Source organism: Schistocerca piceifrons, chromosome 3 (assembly GCF_021461385.2).
Source record: "Schistocerca piceifrons isolate TAMUIC-IGC-003096 chromosome 3, iqSchPice1.1, whole genome shotgun sequence".
Taxonomy (NCBI): Eukaryota; Metazoa; Arthropoda; class Insecta; order Orthoptera; family Acrididae; genus Schistocerca; species Schistocerca piceifrons.
This window is the reverse complement of record NC_060140.1, coordinates 195,375,894-195,397,330: the sequence shown is the minus strand read 5'-3', so window position 1 is coordinate 195,397,330 and position 21,437 is coordinate 195,375,894.

Sequence of the window (21,437 nt, the reverse complement as noted above, 5' to 3'; positions counted from 1 at the left end):
AATGTACTGGCCAGGGCAGCAGTAGAACATTTTCTGTATCCAGAAAGGCCCGTACAGGACCTGCAACATGCGGTTGCGCATTATCCTGCTGAAATGTAGGGTTTCGCAGGGATCGAATGAAGGGTAGAGCCACGGGTCATAAAACATCTGAAATATAACGTCCACTGTTCAAAGTGCCGTCAATACGAACAAGAGGTGACCGAGACGTGTAACCAATGGTACCCATACCATCACCTCGGGTGATACGCCAGTATGGCGATGACGAATACACGCTTCCAATGTGCGTTCACCGCGATGTCGCCAAACACGGATGCGACCATCATGATGCTGTAAACAGAACCTTGGTTCATCAGAAAAAATGACGTTTTGCCATTCGTGCACCCAGGTTCGTCGTTGAGTACACCATCGCAGGCGTTCCTCTCTGTGATTCAGCGTCAAGGGTAACCGCAGCCATAGTCTCCGAGCTGATAGAGTAGTCCATGCTACTGCAAACGTCGTCGAACTGTTCGTGCAGATGGTTGTTGTCTTGCAAACGTCCCCATCTGTTGACTCAGGGATCGAGACTTGGCTGCACGATCCGTTACAGCCATGCGGATAAGATGCCTGTCATCTCGACTGCTAGTGATACGAGGCCGTTGGGATCCAGCACGGCGTTCCGTATTACCCTCCTAAACCCACCGATTCCATATTCTGCTAATAGTCATTGTATCTCGACCAACGCGAGCAGCAACGTCGCGACACGATAAACCGCAATTGCGATAAGCTACAATCTGACCTTTATCAAAGTCGGAAACGTGATGGTACGCATTTCTCCTCCTTACACGAGGCATCACAACAACGTTTCACCAGGCAACGAAGGTCAACTGCTGTTTGTGTATGAGGTCGGTTGGAAACTTTCCTCACGTCAGCACGTTGTAGGTGTTGCCACCGGCGCCCACCTTGTGTGAATGCTCTGAAATGCTAATCGTTTGCATATCACAGCATCTTCTTCCTGTCGGTTAAATTTCGCGTCTGTAGCACGTCACCCTCGTGGTGTAGCAATTTTAATGGCCAGTATTGTATGTTGAAAATACGACGCCAAGAAGAGATTTTATAGAGCATTGGCACATCAAGAGCCTTGAGTACAGTTAGCCGCCATTTCGCCTGCCACTAATCTTCACCACTGCTTCACAGACTTCGTACATTAAGTTACGTAATATATATTGGCATGGACTGGCTAATTTGTGTGTTGTTTCAATAGTAATCACATAAAACGTCAATTCGTGTTCGAAACCGTAACTTCAATCCTGATCACGAACCTACCCCCGGTCCTCACCTAAATGCTACTAATTAATCGAGTAGGAAGTACAAAAATTTAAAGATCAGTCAACAGGAAAGTGAAAACCTTAATTATTTAAAAGCTAAAACCATAAAAGTGAAGTTGGATGGCTTTTGCTAAAGTATCCTTAGTTTATTATAAAATATAGTTCTGTAGGATTACAGTGCAAGGTTGTATAAATATTATTGCCAAGAATGCCTGCTTCACAGGTGATTAAAGTACAAGTACATACGGATCTTTAATGAACCGATTTGCGGTAGTACTGTTAGAAATGCAGTTATGCACATTTTCAAAGATAGTGTAGTTTTGGTACCCACCATGAATGGTTCCTTTTGAAGTTAATCAAGCCCAGTGTTGCATTTTATTAGCTTGAGAAGTCATCTAAGTGAATGATTAGCTTTTAGTCATAGTTTTTACTTTTGCAATAATCAAAGAACCTTGGCTACTGAAACTATACCAGTTTATAGGTCCCCATCATATTCTCCCCCTATTAAGGAAAAAAATTGCTATATGCAGAGGGGCTTAAACAGTGTATGTAAGATATTACTTATCTTTATTTGTGTTATTCATATCTGTCAAGCTAGTAGCCCCTTATGTCCAAAATTAGTTCTGCACCACATGCAGTGATGTTTCAGTATTTTGATTAAGTAATGCTATTGATTGTGGGCGTCATTAGTATGAGTTGGTGTGTGTGTGTTACTTTTGTTAAATCCCAAGGTTAAGACCCGTTTGCAGAATGGGATTTTCACTCTGCAGCGGAGTGTGCGCTGATATGAAACTTCCTGGCAGATTAAAACTGTGTGCCGGACCGAGACTCGACCTCGGCACCTTTGCCTTTCGGGTGCAAGTGCTCTACCAACTGAGCTACCCAAGCACGACTCACGCTCCGTCCTCACAGCTGTACTTCCGCCAGTATCTCGTCTCCTACCTTCCAAACTTTACAGAAGCAATATCCATTCTTTCAGGAGTGCCAGTTCTGCAAGGGTCGCAGGAGAGCTTCTGTAAAGTTTGGAAGGCAGGAGACGAGGTACTGGCGGAAGTTAAGCTGTGAGGACGGGGCGTAAGTCGAGCTTGGATAGCTCAGTTGGTAGAGAATTTGCCCGCGAAAGGCAAAGGTCCCGACTTCGAGTCTCGGTCCGGCACACAGTTTTAATCTGCCATGAAGTTTCAAGACCCGTTTGGTTTTACTGTCAACTTCACAAAAATCGAAATTATGGTCCGATAGCCTTTTCCATTAGATACTCGCACGGCCGAACTTTGAAATACTCTCAGAAGGTAACATTAGCGTGTTTCACAGCACGTTAGTGTTATACGTAGCTTTTCCCGTGAAAGGAATAAAGGTTCAGTTATTAGGGAGTAGTGTTATACCGGGTTCGAGACCCTGCTGGGGTGGATATTTTCTTTTCAGAGACTAGGTGTTCTGTTATCCTGATCACTTCATCTTATCTTCGACGATGCGCAAGTCGCCGCAGTGGCGTCGAATAGAAAGACTTGCAACAGGCGGCCGAACAATCCCAGACGGGGTCGCCCGCCTAACAACGCCATACGATCGCTTCATCACATAGTCAGCAGTCTAGGGTTCTCGAAAAGCGAGGAAACGTCTGTTATCGGATAACACGTCCTTCTAGTTCGAAACAACTGGAGTGTGCCCTTACTGTTCTCCTTTAGCTACAAAAGAAAATCTAAAAAATCGACACACGAATATCTAAATTTCACAAATGGACATTATGTCTGGTACAATATCGATGTTTTAATACCCGTGCCTGGTAGAAGTTCACAACATTGAGGCGGCAGGGACAATAAGCAGACGAACCATTAATCCATTTTCAAGTCGCACGAGTACATCAGTGAGCAACACTGTAGCGTTGTTCCTAGTGGCATGGCATTGTTCATTCTTGCCAACATATAGATATAGAAGAATGAATTGCTGTCACATAAATGGACGATAGACACTAACTTGTGAAGAATGAAGCAAAATCTTAAACATTACAACATCCTTGAATTATTCAATAAACCTACGTGACGAAAAGCGTAAAATTAAATTTACATTTCAATAGCCTTCTGGTCAGTATTCCCGATGTAAGAAATTACATGGACAAAATGGGAAACTGGAGAGTCCCAAAAGTAATGGATTTTATTGAGTTCATGGCAGCCTTACAAAAATTATAATTTCAAGAATGATGCATAAAGAGAACATTTCAAAAGACTGTCATTATATCCATACGTGATTTATTGTAAAGCAGATAATGATACACTACGTAAGTTGAGTGTGCCTTTCCAGCCACATATAATTCATGGCAGTATCACTGCACAGTTATAAGCAAAAAGTTTAATGAATCTGCAAAAATGCAAACGAATTCGGAATGACATAAAGATATACAAAAAATGTAAAGTAATTTTATTAATACTATGACAGACCAGACTAAGAAAGTAGAAGAACTCCTCGATAAGAGTCGTGTAAAATTAGTACAAACTAATCATGATAATCTGGAATCATATGTTTATTGAGTATTGTTTTGTACGTTACATGACTTAGCTTCTGAGGAAAAACAAACTCAGTTCCTGTTTTATGTAATTTATTGCGGTTTAGAGCACAGTCAGGTGAGGAAACATCATGGGGAGATTTTGAAAGTACCCATAAAAATGCCAATTGCATTTCTCATACAACCCAAAATGATTTACATTGTGATATAAACTGTCCAGAGCCTGCCGCGTTGGCCGAGCGGTTCTAGGCGCTTCAGTCCGGAACCGCGCGACTGCTAGGGTCGCAGGTTCGAATCCTACCTCGGGCATGGATGTGTGTGATGTCCTTAGGTTAGTTAGGTTTAAGTAGTTCTAAGTTATAGGGGACTGATGACCTCAGATGTTAAGTCCCATAGTTCTCACAGCCATTTGAACCATTTGAAACTGTCCAGTTTATGTTGTGCGTTATACTACAGCTAGTGTGTGACTGGCAAAGCGGTGTCGTTTGTATAGAACTCAAGCAGAAAACCGTTGGTGAATCTTGTGGTAGTGGTTGAAAACTGCAAAATGCAGGAAATTTTGTACAACTGAGAGAAAAGGACTTAACGACGAGACCAACAGAAAGTATCGTAAATTCTTGGAAAGAGAAAATCTGGGATTGTAAAAACAGGTTTTACTCTAATTATACTGTTAGCTTGTTTATGTTTATAACAGTGACCAAGTATAAAAGGGTACATACTGATGTGCTAGAACAGTGCTCGGTGGAGCAGTATTTGAGCAAGTAACAATTTTAGTGATTACACTGTGGTACTATTTTAATTAATTGTAAACCGCTGTTAAGACCAAGTTACGTTCTCCGTAAGTTGTCAGAATAATATACACTTGTTCTATTTCGTTTAATATTGGTTAATTGATTACCATTAAGATTAAATGTATTTTACTTACAAGGGACGCCTTAATTCGAGGCCGCAAATTCAATCTTTAGCAAACCTCTTTTGAAAAATATGAGTTAACAGTTATGACAGGAAAAATATTAGCTGTTAATGACTCACCAGGTGCATCAGGAGGGCGACAGAAAATGTGTGTCCGGAAGGTGCAGAGATCAACCCTCTATGGGATGTATGTATTACAATTCACAATATGGACATCGTCGACATTCAAGAAATGTTAAAAAAAATGGTTCAAATTGCTCTGAGCACTATGGGACTTAACATCTATGGTCATCAGTCCCCTAGAACTTAGAATTGTCCGCAGCTCGTGGTCGTGCGGTAGCGCTCTCGCTTCCCACGCCCGGGTTCCCGGGTTCGATTCCCGGCGGGGTCAGGGATTTTCTCTGCCTCGTGATGACTGGGTGTTGTGTGATGTCCTTAGGTTAGTTAGGTTTAAGTAGTTCTAAGTTCTAGGGGACTGATGACCGTAGATGTTAAGTCCCATAGTGCTCACAGCCATTTGAACCATTTGAACTTAGAACTACTTAAACCTAACTAACCTAAGGACATCACACAACACCCAGTCATCAAATGTTCAAAAGAGGCCGTTAAGTTGCACCATGGACACAGAACAAAAATTGGCGCGCCACGGTGATCACAAAAGTTCTCACTATCAACATAGAAGGCGAAATTCTTGAGAGTTACAAACCATGCAGGATGTTAAGCTAGGATCCACTCTTAAAGAATACATATAGAATCAGATTGGTGTAACGGGGTGTGGAAACTGATGGAATGTGATGGCATGCAACTGCATGCGACACAGTCTGTCATGGAGCTTATTGTGAAACTGGCTGCAGATAGTTTGATAATATGTTTTATATGCATAGAAAAGCAAATATCCAGAGGCTGAATTTGTCCAGTGGTTTCATGAGGTACAAACTGTAATATCACACACTTTTCAGGATGTATAGTTTGATTTAGAGGAGTATGGTTTTTATACCCAGATCAGGGATCAAGCAAAATCAGGCTATTTTGACCACCTGACCAAAAGCAGCGCTCATACCGTGGTTGTACTTCTCTTATGCCCATTTTCCCACTCTTGCTTTCTGTAGTGTAAATATTCCCTACTGCCCTTGCAACCTCACGCACACGAGAAAGAATCGTAGGCGTTAGACCACCTCCAGCTTCTCGCAGCGCAATAAATAACTTTCCAGCCAACTTACTATCCAGATTGACAGTCAGCTTAATTACATATGAATGAGTTAAGGCACTGATGTTAGTTGATACAACGCACCTGGTACCTCTAATTTACAGAGTTCCTTTCATATGCATTTCTTCTTCAGATCCCGATTGGTCGGAGTTGAAAAATTATTCGTTACTGAACGATAGGATCAGTTTGTTTATCAGACCTACAAATTTTCGGGCCGAATCCGCAGTTTGCTGAATCGTCAAGTTGAAATCTCGTTATCTTTCGACTTCAAATTCTGTAGCAATGTTTGAAGTTATGCCACCTCCCACTCCTTCCCTTGAAATCACTATAATCTATGTCGGGGAAGTTTATGTGCGTGACGTAGCAAGTCACTATCGTGCACATCCTGCAGATTATATCGAACATCCTTGAAACGCGCAAACACCAGTTTTTGTAACAAGTCCTCCTTTCAATATCCGTTTTTTATGCACTACGCGGCCATATTGCTACTGACGTATTCGAAATTTGCTCATAATATTGTTTGTTAACTATGGTGTGGATGATTTTCCACGTACGTAATTACGTTTAGTACCCGCTCCTTGGAAACGACTGCCTTTCACTGGAGACGGGATTTGTGACTCCCTGTCCAACAAGGATATGAAATACACGGCTCGACACCTGTTTCAATATCACTTTCACTTGTTAAGCACGTATCGTCATCATTGTACTCATGTACACTGCCCGTACAGTCGGTCGTATACGACGCCACGCATTCCACTGACTCAACTTGCAGAAGCGCTAATATTTCATCTACCACCTCTTTCTCATTCTGCGAAATTTCTTGGTTTCCTTTCAGACGAAATGTCAACTTCGGCAACTTGTTGTAAATATAATGGAATGTTTGTTTTGTTTATCGTTGCCATTGCTCTGCTTTGTCTCAACACCGCTAGCACTGTTGTGAGTTACTCGTCGACAAAGCATTGGATATCTCCGGTCCCGCCCCCTGTTGCCGTTAACAGCCAATATTGTGACTTCATGGTAGACAATATGTGGGACGTCGAATGCCGTAAACATCATTGGCCTTTTGACCTGGCACTCAAGGGGTTTCTAGTTAGTGTTATAGAGGTGCACCTTAATATGATCAATGTTCAAATGATGAATCTTGAGCACTCATCTCGGACATCATTAGCGTTCCTTTTCAATGCTTCATATTTTTATTGTGGAATAATATACTTATGGCTAACGTTCAATCACAGCTCAACTCAACTCACTTCCCCGTTCCGTTAGAAATGAACAACAGTAAGCTCTAAAAATTTTAAAAACATTTACATATTTTACATTTTTCATTATTTTTGGGAACTATGTGTTCATATTTTATTTCTGCTCTCAGCTGAAGAACAGTTACGTACAGCTGTCGGACCAGACAAAAAAAAAAAAAAGATCTAGAACTAACAGGGTACATCGCTATAGTGAAGTTCACTCATACACCAGCATTCCATTGGTTTCTATATTACTGAAAGGCTGAAACGGCCACACGGTTGTTACATGTTGCCTATCTAACGGCTTCCAGGGACAAAGAATTATTAGTTGAATCAAAAAACCAAAAATTCTGTATAATCCGGGCAATGACTAATAACTTATACTAAAGGTTTAACACGATAAGTCCAATATTAAAGTTAGAACTGTGTTTATATATGTCTTCAGAGACCGTTAAGTCATCACGCGCAAATTATTCGGACTACACTACTGGTCATTAAAATTGCTACACCAAGAAGAAATGCAGATCATAAACGGGTATTCATTGGACAAATATATTATACTAGAACTGACATGTGATTGTATTTTCACGCAATTTGGGTGCATAGATCCGGAGAAATCAGTACCCAGAACAACCACCTCCGGCCGTAATAACGGCCTTGATACGCCTGGGCTTTGAGTCAAACAGAGCTTGGATGGCGTGTACAGGTACAGCTGCCCATGCAGCTTCAACACGATACCACAGTTCATCAAGGGTAGCGACTGGAGTATTGTGACGAGCCAGTTGCTCGGCCACCATTGACCAGACGTTTTCCATTGGTGAGAGATCTGGAGAATGTGCTGCCCAGGGCAGCAGTCGAAGATTTTCTGTATCCAGAAAGGCCCTAAAGGACCTGCAACATGCGGTCGTGCATTATCCTGCCGAAATGTAGGGTTTCGCAGGGATCGAATGAAGGGTAGAGCCACGGGTCATAAAACATCTGAAACGTAACGTCCACTGTTCAAAGTGCCGTCAGTATGAACAAGAGGTGTCCGAGACGTGTAACCAATGGCACCCCATAAACATCACGCCGGGCGATACGCCAGTATGGCGATGACGAATACACGCTTCCAATGTGCGTTCACCGCAATGTCGCCAAACACGGATGCGACCATCACGATGCTGTAAACAGAACCTGGATTCATATGAAAAAATGACATTTTGCCATTCGTGCACCCAAATTCGTCGTTGAGCGCACCATCGCAGGCGCTCCTGCCTGTGATGCAGCGTCAAGGGTAACCGCAGCCATGGTCTCCGAGCTGATAGTCCATGCTACTGCAAACGTCGTCGAACTGTTCGTGATGATGGTTGTTGTCTTGCAAACGTCCACATCTGTTGACTCAGCGATCGAGACGTGGCTGCACGATCCATTACAGCCATGCGGATAAGATGCCTGTCATCTCGACGGCTAGTGATACGAGGCCGTTGGGATCCAGCACGGCGTTCCGTATTGCCCTCCTGAACCCACCGATTCAATATTCTGCTAACAGTCATTGGATCTCGACCAACGCGAGCAGCAACGTCGCGATACGATAAACCGCAATCGCGATAGGCTACAATCCGACCTTTATCAAAATTGGAAACGTGATGATACGCATTTCTCCTCCTTACACGAGGCATCACAACAACGTTTCACCAGGCAACGCCGGTCAACTGCTGTTTGTGTACGAGAAATCTGTTGGAAACTTTCCTCACGTCAGCACGTTTTAGGTGTCGCCACCGGCTGCAAACTTGTGTGACTCCCCTGAAAAGCTAATCATTTGCATATCACAGCATCTTCTTCCTGTCGGTTAAATTTCGCGTCTGTAGCTCGTCATCTTCATGGTGTAGCAATTTTAGTGGCCAGTAGTGTATAGTCAACCAGTGTTTGAGAATGAGAGCACTTAGCGAGTACTAACAAACTTTACGCGCAATTTAAACCATTTTCGGAACTCTTTTCAGTTGTCACTTGAGCAAAAAATGACAAAAATAAATTTATCGCTTACTACAATTTCGTTATCATGCAGTAAATCTTCAGCATTAGGCATGAAATTTTAGTTCTTTACTTCTCTGCTACTAACTCTACTTGCAATACATGTTTCAGAGACTGTCCAAATGTACAACAGACTGTACCTGCAATATTATGTCATGCTACGACATATAGTTCAGGAGATATGTTGTCATACACATTGAAGTGAGTGAAAAAGTAGCTGTTCTTAAAACGGAGCTGTTTTATAGATGGATGTTCGATTTTTTAAAGAATCTGCGGTTGGGGGTGACTGGTATTTCCTAATTAGAGATGTTCGTTTCGTGTAACACATCTCTACTAAACACGTCTACTGTGACTATTATCTATTCATTCTTCAATTCTTGAGCATTACAAACAAAACATGCATTTATAATTCAGAACCATAATTCATTAGCGTCTTCAGGGCTGAACTAGAATATCTGTTGTTATAAATGTCTTGGCCTCGGGCATCTCATACTACGATGATTTCTATGCATGTAATGCATCAGTTTTATGTATATACTTTAAATTTATTTTTTTAAACAATGATTAAATGTTCCACACTCCAGTCTGCTTTCATACCCTGTCTGCTGATCTGTCACATCTCACACACTTATGAAATTAATTTCCATACATTTTTTCCAGTGTGCCAGTGTCTCACTCCCGTACAACGTTAAGGACATCGTCAATATTTTATATTTCTTTTATAATTCTATGTTTGAGAACTCTGTGAATCGTTTCATGTACATGAGTAAAGGCGCTATTTTATGACAGTCTTCTGTGAGAAATATTTCAAATTTATCTGAGAAAAACAGTTTTTAAAACAATTTTCCTCCAAAATAGACTTTTGTAAGCACCACGAATAAAAAGTCTTTCTTTTCTGTAAGCAGTTTACGAGGATAAATATTCGCAGGGTTAATTTGAAAGGATAGAAATGAATATGCAAAAATTACTAGAATGCGGATGTATTTTGCCTATGTGTATATATATATATATATATATATATATATATATATATATATATATATATATATTCTGTTGACATATTCCTGCATTTTCAAAACTTGTATGGCTATAAATACGATAATGCAAGGGGGAGTAATAACAGGATTTTTTAAGAAGGAGAAGAAAAAGCAATTCATTCCTATCGTGACACTCACCAGTAAAATTTTTAAACTGTCCTTTTGAATTAGTTCTTAGTTTAAGCATCAAACTCGATCAGCAAAAGCCAACTCAAATAACTTAATATTTATAGCACTCGTCACTACCAGAATAATATATGACTGACAATAGTGTTCATTTAAACAGTGAGCTTTACCAAACAGTAGCCTATATAGTGTTATGCATGCGAGGAGAAAGCTGTATTATTTGGTTCTGCTGGTGTAAGCACGTATCAGTTTATTACGACATTCTGCATTTGTGCTGCGTTCGGATGCAATTCATCGCGATTGGCACGGATGCATGGGTAGCGAATCTGAGCGGTGATTAATTACGCCGCTAATGTTATTCGCACCAGTTCCGTTTAGCTACGGCGAATAGAATAATTTAGCTCCGACAGAGCGGGCGTTTGGGTTGGGATGCTCAGTCTCCTATTTTCTGCACTGCGGCTGGGATGATTTTCTTGCTCGACTAGAATTTTTGGATGTTGCAAACTTCCATTACAGAACATGACAAGTATAAATACCTTGTGTGATGTACATTTCTGAGAACGGGTCCATTCAAGATTTTGCGTCGTCTTTGTTCTATGAGAATTTACTCGTGACATATGCTATAAGACTTCCTTTCGCCGTCTACTGAACTACGGTTGAACACAACAGTCTTGTAGTCAAAGCCAGAAGCAGTTCTTCGGTGTTCACTAAGCTGCAATACTACATTAGGAAGGAGACACTGTTCTTGCCTAACTTAGCTGTTCACAAGCTCGCGTGTTTTCTGTTGCCGTAAGTTCCAGTTAGTGACAAGTTATTTGCTACTAGCGAGTTTCTGGCATGCGTTGCAATGCCTTCAAAAAAAGACAGTGCTTGTGTTAAAATTCTGTTTTTCTTAAACAGCACATTTGTTCTTTGTCCGTCTGGTGCATACGCGAATAATTCAGAAGGTTTTCTGACGAATGAGCTGGCTAGATAGAGCTGTCCATGTGAGAGACTTGGGTCTGCCAATTTTAGTCCACAGACTTGTAGCGGCTGTCCCTGTGTTTTGCTGATTCTCACTTCAAAGAGGTGATGGCTTAAAATCCCGGATCACCAGTCTTTGCACCAATCTCCTGGATCCAAATCCAAACCCTTGCCCAGTGTCTCACCTAGTGAAGGCTTGCGACACTGTTGGTGATCCGTTCGTCCTATGAGGAGGTTATGTTCGGCGGTCCCCTAAGTGCTATTCGCAAGTAGTAGTCTATGTGTCGGCACCGGGTTTCACCCACTACCTTCTCTCATTATTTCTAAGACGAAGATGACACCACAATAAACACATACCATTACAGTCACCTATACTTAACAGACACACTTATGCACATAACTCTCATTCTATGCGTAGGAAAGATGCCTGTGGGCCTGATGAATATGAAAACCTTTCCAATTAGGCGGCTGAACCTGCCGTTCCGGGTCTCCCAGACGGTCAAGCCATACAACTTTATTTCTTTTTCTCTCTGCCTGTAAATGTTCCATTTTAAATTGTAGCTTCGGTGATATTGTCTGTCATCTTTTTCACTGAAATCCTGGTACCATTTCAAAGTCGTGCCGAATTCCCGTTTCGAAGAATAATCATAGGTACGCTAATTTTCAATGTTAAAACGTGAGTGGCATGCCTAGCAAATTAATTGAATTCAAGAATTCAGTTGGACAACCGACAACTTCATATAGTGATGTGTTCCACTTCGCCTGGTATTTCGCTTTGAAAGTTCAAACAGATGGTATTAACTTCGTCTTTTTTTTCCTTGCTGCCAATACAGCATTTGCACTAAGTCACTGATCATTTCTCCAATTTTGTGCTGTATTTGAGAAAACTTTTCGAATCAATTCGTGTGTGGTTGCTGTGATTTCACTGAAGTTTTTTGGCAAAGCGAAACATTCTATGGACTCGCCGATTGCCATTTTTCCACTCCCAACATTCAACAATTCTTTTGCGAAAAGTACGGCGGAGTTTGTCGAAAATAGCCAGACAGCAAAATGAGTGCGCACAACTCACCAAAGTTTCGTTGTTGAAACGACTCGTGCATCACATATTGTAAAATGGTTGTACTAATTCAGAAAGTTTCATTGGCACCCCTACAACAGTGCACTTCGCTGATTAGGACCGCCGTTTAATTGTAGTAAGAAACTGTGCTTAAACAGAAAGAAGAATGTATCTGAGTTTTTATAAACAGGCTTAAGCTAAAATTCTCGTGGCAGAATAGCTTATGGTTCATGACGCATTCATATGGAACAAGTCTTTACTTTGGTACGTTTACTTCCTTTGATGACGGATTACTACTACAAACTGAGGCAACACAGTTGTGTTATTTACACATTGATATTAAAATTACCCTAATTTTTCTGTCGATATTCATTATTTTAGATTTCAGATAATACTGATAGGCTTATATTTATTTAACTCCACCATTGCCGAAGTAATTTTCCTCGAGAGGAACTAGAATGGATGCTATATATTATCGCAAAAAAGGATTCCCCAGAAAAATCAGCAGCAGTTCTACGGACTCTGTAGTTTGGTCTTCTAAAAGAACCAGTATTTCGGTCGTTCTCTGTTTGCAGTAATTTCAAGATACTTTAACATAAAAAGCTACTGTTACTAAAATACACGTGAGGCTAGAGTAGACCCACTATAGGTTCCATCCTAAAGCATGTGGCAGCAGCCATAGCTGTGAGCACACTTTTACAGAGCAATACAGACGGTCATATAATCGCTGCTACGTTATTTGTTCTATCCGTTTACTAGTTCATTTTAAAGCTCCGATTGGGTTCCGATCAAATGAGGCTACTCTGGCCGACAAAATGTAGCACACAGAATGGGAGAGAGGGGGGGGGGGGTGGAAACGAGGGGCAAGGGGTGGAAACGAAATGAAATTCATTGGTTGAAAGGGTATGTGATTTTATTTCAGCGATTACAAACTCGAGTCAACTTTCGCATCTACAGCTACATGGATGCTCTGCAAAATCGAATCACCTTCACGATAATTCTCTGTTTCCCACTCTCTAACAGCGAGCGGAAAAAATAAACACCTATATGTTTCATTGCGAGCTCTGATTTCCCTTATTTTCCGTCAGAGTTCCTTCAATTACTACCAGTCGTGGCCTGAAGCCATACTCGATGGCTCCTGACATGTCATCAGGAATGACACAGCTATGTCTCTCCAGAATACTGGAGGTGTGGGACGTCTCTTCATGTCGCCGCCATACTAGCCGACGATGTCATCCAGGTAGTGCAGAAAGGCGTGATGCCATCCACACTTGTGCTCCAAACGCTCCTGTTTGTAATGCGCGTTAACGGCATCCTACGCGTGGGACAGCAATTCCCTAGTCCTGTTGTTCCTAGTCTCCGATCAAAGGTGCGGAATTGCGTTCAGCGAGCGGTCCAGACGCTTAATGACACTGGATGGTTCAAATGGCTCTAAGCACTATGAGACTTAACATCTGAGGAAATCAGTCCCCTAGACTTAGAACCACTTAAACCTAACTAACCTATGGACATCACACACATCCGTGCCCGAGGCAGGATTCGAACCTGCGACCGTAGCCGCAGCGCGATTCTGGAATGAAGTGCCTAGAACCGCTCGGCCACACCGGCCGGCAATGACACTAGAGACTGGAGAGGTCCGTCCAGTCAACTAACATGAAGATGGTTAACTGGAATTTTGAAAGAGTTATGGAACTCTGTCGGGAAATAATCGAATAAAGGCAAGACTTGAATAACTACAATCTTTAATTGCCCGTCTGAGCAAGAATTAGATAATGACTTGAAATAAAGTACTCTACTCCTGATCGCAAAATCCCATCGAGGGAGTTACGTGGCTAAGTATGAGCGTTAACAGAGCCAGAGTTCGTACTACAAGTCAAGGACCCAGGCCTGACCGATACAATAGGTCGTCCTGGACCAGTGTCTTTACTGAACTCCACCACGGGCTACGCTGCCTTCATCTTTATACTGTGTGGCAGGCCACGCCGCTCATTTCCCGTTGGCGCTTCCGGATACTGCCCCGCAAGGCCTCGTTTATCACCAAGTATGGTCACCACCAACGCACTGCTGCATCTCGCAGCTCGACACGTGATACCTCGCGAATCCACGTAACCATGTAACATTTCCAGCCAATGACCAAGCCTTTGTACTCTGAATACTTTCTAGAAAACTTATTCGTTCTGGATGCTGTTCTGTTGCCTTTCAGGCGTCGCATTTTTTTTAATATGTGACGTCTCTACACCCCCCCCCCCACACAGCCCCCACCCTTAGGGATAAATCTGTAGGTACTGTCCTCAGTAACTACAAATTTTTATTCCCTTAATGGGGGAACATACATACACACTTTAAAAAAAAGTTTTGCAAGGCCTCGGCTTCGAGAGTTCCGGAACATGTACAGAAAACTGGAATAGAGATCAACATAAACATTTCCGCACTTTTTATTGCTCAGAAAAACATAACATTGCATGTTGTACCACCATACAACGAGACCTTCAGAAGTGGTGGTCCGGACTGCTGTACACGCAGGTACCTCTAATACCCAGTAGCACGTCCTCGTGCACTGATGCATGCCTGTATTCGTCGTGGCATACTATCCCCAAGTTCATCAAGGCACTGTTGGTCCTGATCGTCCCACTCCTCAACGCCGATTCCCTCAAAGTGGTTGGTGTTTTCCATAAACAGCCCTTTTCAATCTATCCCAGGCATGTTCGATAGGGTTCGTGTCTGCAGAACATGCTGGCCACTCTAGTTGAGCGATGCTGTTATCCTGAAGGAAGACATTCGCAAGATGTTCACGATGGGGGCGCGAATTGTCGTCCACGAAGACGAATGCCTCGCCAATATGCTGCCGGTATGGTTGCACTATCGGTCGAAGGATGGCATTCACGTATCGTACAGCCGTTACGCCGCCTTCCACGACCACCAGCGGCGTACGTCGGCCCCACATAATGCCACCCCAAAACAGCAAGGAACCTCCACCTTGCTGCACTCGTTAGACAGTGTGTCTACGGCGTTCAGCCTGACCGGGTAGCCTCCAAACACGTCTCCGACGATTTTCTGGTTGAAGGCATATGCGACACTCATCGGTGAACGGAACGTGATGCCAATCCTGAGCGGTCATTTCGGCATGTTGTTGGGCCCATCTGTACCGCGCTGCATGGCGTCTTGCTTTGTACCGCGCTGCATGGTGTCCTGCTTGCAAAGATGGACCTCGCCATGGACGCCGAGAGTGACGTTGCACATCATGCAGTGTATTGTGCACAGTTTGAGTCGCAACACGTCGTCCTCGCGCTACACGAAACGCATTATTCAACATAGCGGCGTTGCTGTGATGGTTCCTCCGAACCGTAATCCGTAGGTAGCGATCATCCACTGCAGTAGTAGCCCTTGGGCGACCTGAGCGAAGCATGTCATCGACAGTTCCTGTCTCTCTATATCTTCTCCATGTCCGAAAGACACCGCTTTGGTTCACTCCGAGACGTCTGGGCACTTCCCTTGTCGAGAGCCCTTCTTGGCAGAAAGTAACAATGCGGACGCGATCGAACCGCCGTGTACCTCCTTCCTGGTGGAATGACTGGAACTGGTCTGCTGACGGACCCCCTCCGTCTAATAGGCGCTGCTCATGCATGGTTGTTTACATCTTTGGACGGATTTAGTGTCGTCTCTGAACAGTCAAAGGGACTGTGTCTGTGATACAGTATCCACAGTCAACGTCTATCTTCAGGAGTTCTGGGAAATGGGGTGATGCAAAACTTTTTTTGATGTGTGTATTTGCTTTACAATAGCGTTCAAAAGACACACATAGCTGCTTTACAACTGGCCGTGGCAGAAATACATACAAATCGATCTTGTCCTGTTAGAGAAACATTTACAATTCGCACACAATATCATTGTCACATGTTCTAATACTTGGAATGAGCTTCATTTTATTTTACAATATGAGACATTTCTGGTAGGATGGCTATTATACTATTTTACGATCAACTTTACAATGAATTACACTTGATACACTGATATACATTTCATAGTATAATTACGATCCCATTACGTGAAAGAGAAAACACTTCACACTAGTTTCTTTCGCACTTCCTACCAGTGTTACCATTCTTCAACGTTTGTCCGTTTTTGTCTTAACACTTCGATAAACATGGCTTATAACTTCACTTCTAACATGTCTAGCAGGCATTAGAGATTTGTCATACTCGATTGCTCCCGATATCATGTCACCAGGAGTGACACGACTATGACTCTCCAAAATACTGGAGGTATGGGACGTCTCTCAAGGTCGCAGCCATACTCGCCGACGATTGTCATCCGGATTACTGCTGAAAGCCGATTCATCGCTCAGCATAATGCGATACCATTCATGCTTCCATTCCAAACGTTGCTGTTCGGTGCACAATAAGCAATCCTGTCTTGTGGTGATCAGACGGTGTCGACCGCAACCTCGGCGACTTGAGTCACTATATAAATACCACAAAGGTGAAAAAAGGTTTTAAAGTTTAGAAAAATAATATATGCAGAAACCTAGAACCAAAACTTTTAGACAGAACTGAATATATGAGTACAAGTAAACACCACGTTACCGGCTATGCATATTCACTTAGATTAGTGAATGAGTCATTAAAAGTACCAAGTTCTCGTATTTCGGCAGCAAAATAACTGACGATATCCGAAATAGAGAGGATATAAAATGCAGACGGGCAATAGCAGGAGAAGTCTTTTCTGAGAAAAGTAAATTTGTTAAATGTTTTAATGAATTTGAGTTAGGAAGTCTTTTCTGAACTGTATATAGCATAACTTCCGAGGAGTTAGTCAATCAAATCGGAGGAGAAATCTAATTTATGGTACCACTTGACTAGAAGAGAGGCTTGGGTGATAGCACACATGTTGAGGCATCGAGAACTCGGGGACCGAAGTTTGACCGCAATAAGCAGGATTGGTTGTCGCAGGTTGCAGTAGTTATCCAAAGATGAACGAACCCACACAGGATAGATCAGCGTGGCAGCCATTGGCACAGAATCTCGACAGATTGTGTCAAGAACAAATGATTGGACAAAGAACGAACACTGGCCAAAACTCTGAATTATGTATAAGGTTCACAGATTTACAAGAAATTTTAGATAATCTCTGAAGAACGGCAACATATCCAAATCTGATTACCAGTATAACAAAAAACTTCAGGCAGCTATGAGACCTAAAGAATACATTACATAGAAGAAAAGGTGCCAGTTGGAAGATAAATGCCAATAATCAAGACATCGTAAAGGGAAATATTATTTGCAATTACAGTCAAACATTGAACATTGAATCTCTGGTTCCACACAAGTAAGGTGAGAAACATGTTTGTAAGTTCCATAATTCGAATTAAATTTAATCATTCTACCTGCCATTTTCACTGAATACGCGTTCAAGGTAAGTGTTAATGTAAATGTGATGTAGCGATAATATGAGATATCAGATTTTTACATGTGTTGCGCTATTAGGCATGTAATGTGATTATTAAAAATTGTGTAAAGCCAGGATGAGCAAGAACTCTGCTTATGTGCAGTGCTCGTGCACGAGTGCCAGTCTCTCTCGCCTGATTGCACACTCCCCCCTCCACCATGTCACACTGAGTGGGAAGAGGGGGAAAGGAAGAAACTGCGAAAGTGCCACATGCAGCATTCAGCTTTGTTTCATATTTCATATTTCTCAATAACATAGAATCACAAATAAATCAAATTCCTAATATTACTTAATTATTTTTGATGCGTCGAAGACATAATATAAATATAACTGGCACAAATTGATGATATACGGACACATGCAGAGAGTTTCGCAGTCACTCAGGTTGCCACGTAATCGTGACATTTAGTCTCATAATCTAAAAAAAAACTTTTGTTGATCGAAACGTTGATGTCACGTTTCTAACCTCATTATGGAGGTATGGAAACTCTTCCTGAGGAAAGCAGCTTAGAAATCCTGGACAGTTTTAACGTAAAAGAAGATGTATTTTAAACGAGAATTATACTGTATAGCGACCATCTGCACCTGGACAGGGGCGCTTTCACATTCAATGGCAAGCGATCTCAAAGAAAGCTCAGAAATAGATGTAAGATTGGTAGTGACCTCGAACGTTTACAAAGGAACTCCTGTAATTCTTTCAGTGCCACACTGGATCTTTCGAAATTCGCGTTTTGTTTAACACCAGTGAGCTCAGGGGAATAGAAGATGTCCTTGTCAGAAGTTGTACCTTCGACAATGGTTTTTCTTTTTAAATGCTTCCTCTTTCGCTATGAAGTCAGAAGTAGGTCGCTTCTCACCTTGCAATGTCTTACTGAGCGCAGTCTGCAGTCAACAGCATTTAAAGCGTAAGGTGTGCAATCCATTCAGGATCTCCTAATTTTCGTTCTTGCCTTCCTTTTTCCTTCAGAAATTCACCAGTAGCAGATCTGAAATCGAAAATTCGTTGCAGACATGTCCTTTGACTTAATCAACGTACTTTGCAGTAATATACACTGAAGAGCCAAAGACTCTGGTACACATGCCTAAAATCGTGTAGGGCTCCTGCGAGCACGCAGAAGTGCCGCAACACGACGTGCCGTGGACTCGACTAATGTCTGAAGTAGTGCTGGAGGGAATTGACATCACGAATTCTGCAGGGATGTCCATAAATTCGTAAGAGTACGAGGGGGTGGAGATATCTTCTGAACAGCACGTTGCAAGGCATTCCCCAATATGCTCGATAGTGTTCATGTCTGTGGAGTGTTTAAACTCAGGAGACTGTTCCTGGAGCCACTCTGCAGCAATTCTGGACGTGTGGTGTGTCGCATTGTTTTGCTGGAATTGCTCAATCCCGTCGGAATGGACAATTGGCATCAATAGATGCAGGTGACCAGACAGAATGCTTCCGAACATGTCACCTGTCAGAGTCGTATCTTGACGTATCAGGTGTCACATATCAGTCCATCTGCACACGCCCCACACCATTACAGAGCCTCCACCAGCTTGAGCAGTCCCCTGCTGACGTGCAGGGCCCATAGATTCATGAGGTTGTCTGCATACCCGTACACGTCCATCTGCTCGGTACAATTTGAAACGAGACCCGTCCGAACAGGCAACAAGTTTCTAGTCATCAACAGTCCAACAGGGCATTCCAGTTCACATCCGAGATAGTTGAGACAGTATCCTAAATTCCACAGGGTTCCTAGTACGTGCGGTCACTAGTCACAAGTACGAGCGAAGGCAGGCGTAGGACTCGCTGAACGATGCTGTTGCAGTGGCCTATATACCGTCCTGGTAGTCCGGGAATACCGCGTGCGGTGGCGTCAGGGGCCGAGTGGAGACTCGCTCCCATCTCGCGACATCGCCCTCTAGCGGTCATCTCGAAATGGATCACGCGGCCGGTCCGCGTGTGTTATATTTGCAGCTGGCCACGCTTTGCGCGTGTTGACGTCCGCCGCTGTCGGCTGGTGACTGAGCGATGGCGGATACCACAAATGGCTCTGAGCACTATGGGACTTAACTTCTGAGGCCATCAGTCCCCTAGAACTTAGAACTACTTAAACCTAACTAACCTAAGGACATCACACACATCCATGCCCGAGGCAGGATTCGAACCTGCGACCGTAGCGGTCGCGCAGTTCCAGACTGTAGCGCCTAGAACCGCTCTGTCACCCTGGCCGGCGCGGATACCACAGGTTGCACTTTCGTCATGTTGAACGATTCTCTTCACTCGTCGTTGGTTCCCTTCTTACGGGATCTTTTTCCGGCCGCAGTGATGTCGGAGATTTGATGTTTTACCGGATTCCAGCTATTCACGGCACACTCGTGAAATGGTCGTACGGAAAAATCCGCACTTCATCGCTACCTCGGAGATGCTGTGTCCCTTCGCTTGTGCGCCGACTATAATACTACGTTCAAACTCACTTAAATCTTGATATCCTGCCACTGTAGCAGCAGTAACCAATCTGACAACTGTGCCAGACAATTTTTGTCTTATATAGGCGTTACCGACCGCAGGCCCGTGTCTGCGTTGTTACGTATCTCTGTATTTGATTACGCATGCCCATACCAGTTTCTTTGGTGCTTCAATGTATGTCTCCGAACTCCCTGTTCAGTTCCATCCACAACTGTTGCAACTGACGGTGAAATAATGTGTGTCACTTCAGAAATTTTACTGTTTGCATCACCAATTACATCAAGGGTTCCATACTTGCATATTGAACACATAGTGGTTCTTGATGTGCAGAAGTATGAATCCCGTACAGATCGTCTCCATCGTTATAATTTGTATGTCTTTCATCGTCAACTGAATCTTTAAATTCCTTGTGCATGGTGATGTAATGCCGTGTCACAGCCAATACGCGACAACAGTCAATTATGAGCCTCCACCTCTGTATATGAAAGGAAGCGTCCTGACTGCTTCGCTGACTCATCATCGCGCAGCCCAAACTGAAAAGAACAGAAATTTGAAATCTGGAGAGGGTTCTGATCTTATGCTAGAGGTATTATTTAAGAAGAGATTTTTCAAAATTCCACTCCTAAGGAGGTGAAATAGTTCTTGATAATATGTCGACTAAGGCAATTTTCAAGCTATAACTACGAAAATTTGTACTTGTTTCTCGGTCAGAAATAAAAAAACAGACGTCTTACAGCGTAAATAGAAATTTAACACCTAAGAGGGTGAAAATAAAACATTATTAAAAGACTACTAAAGCATTTTTGGAGCTACATGTATGAAAATTGGTACACTACTGGCCATTAAAATTGCTACACCACGAAGGTGACGTGCTACAGACGCGAAATTTAACCGACAGGAAGAAGATGCTGTGATATGCAAACGATCAGCATTTCAGAGCATTCACACAAGGTGGGCGCCGGTGGCGACACCTACAACGTGCTCACATGAGAAAAGTTTCCAACCGATTTCTCATGCACAAACAGCAGTTGACCGGCGTTGCATGGTGAAACGTTGTTGTGATGCCTCGTGTAAGGAGGAGAAATGCGTACCATCACGTTTCCGACTTTGATAATGGTCGTATTGCAGCCTATCGCGATTGCGGTTAATGGTATCGCGACATTGCTGCTCGCGTTGGTCGAGATCC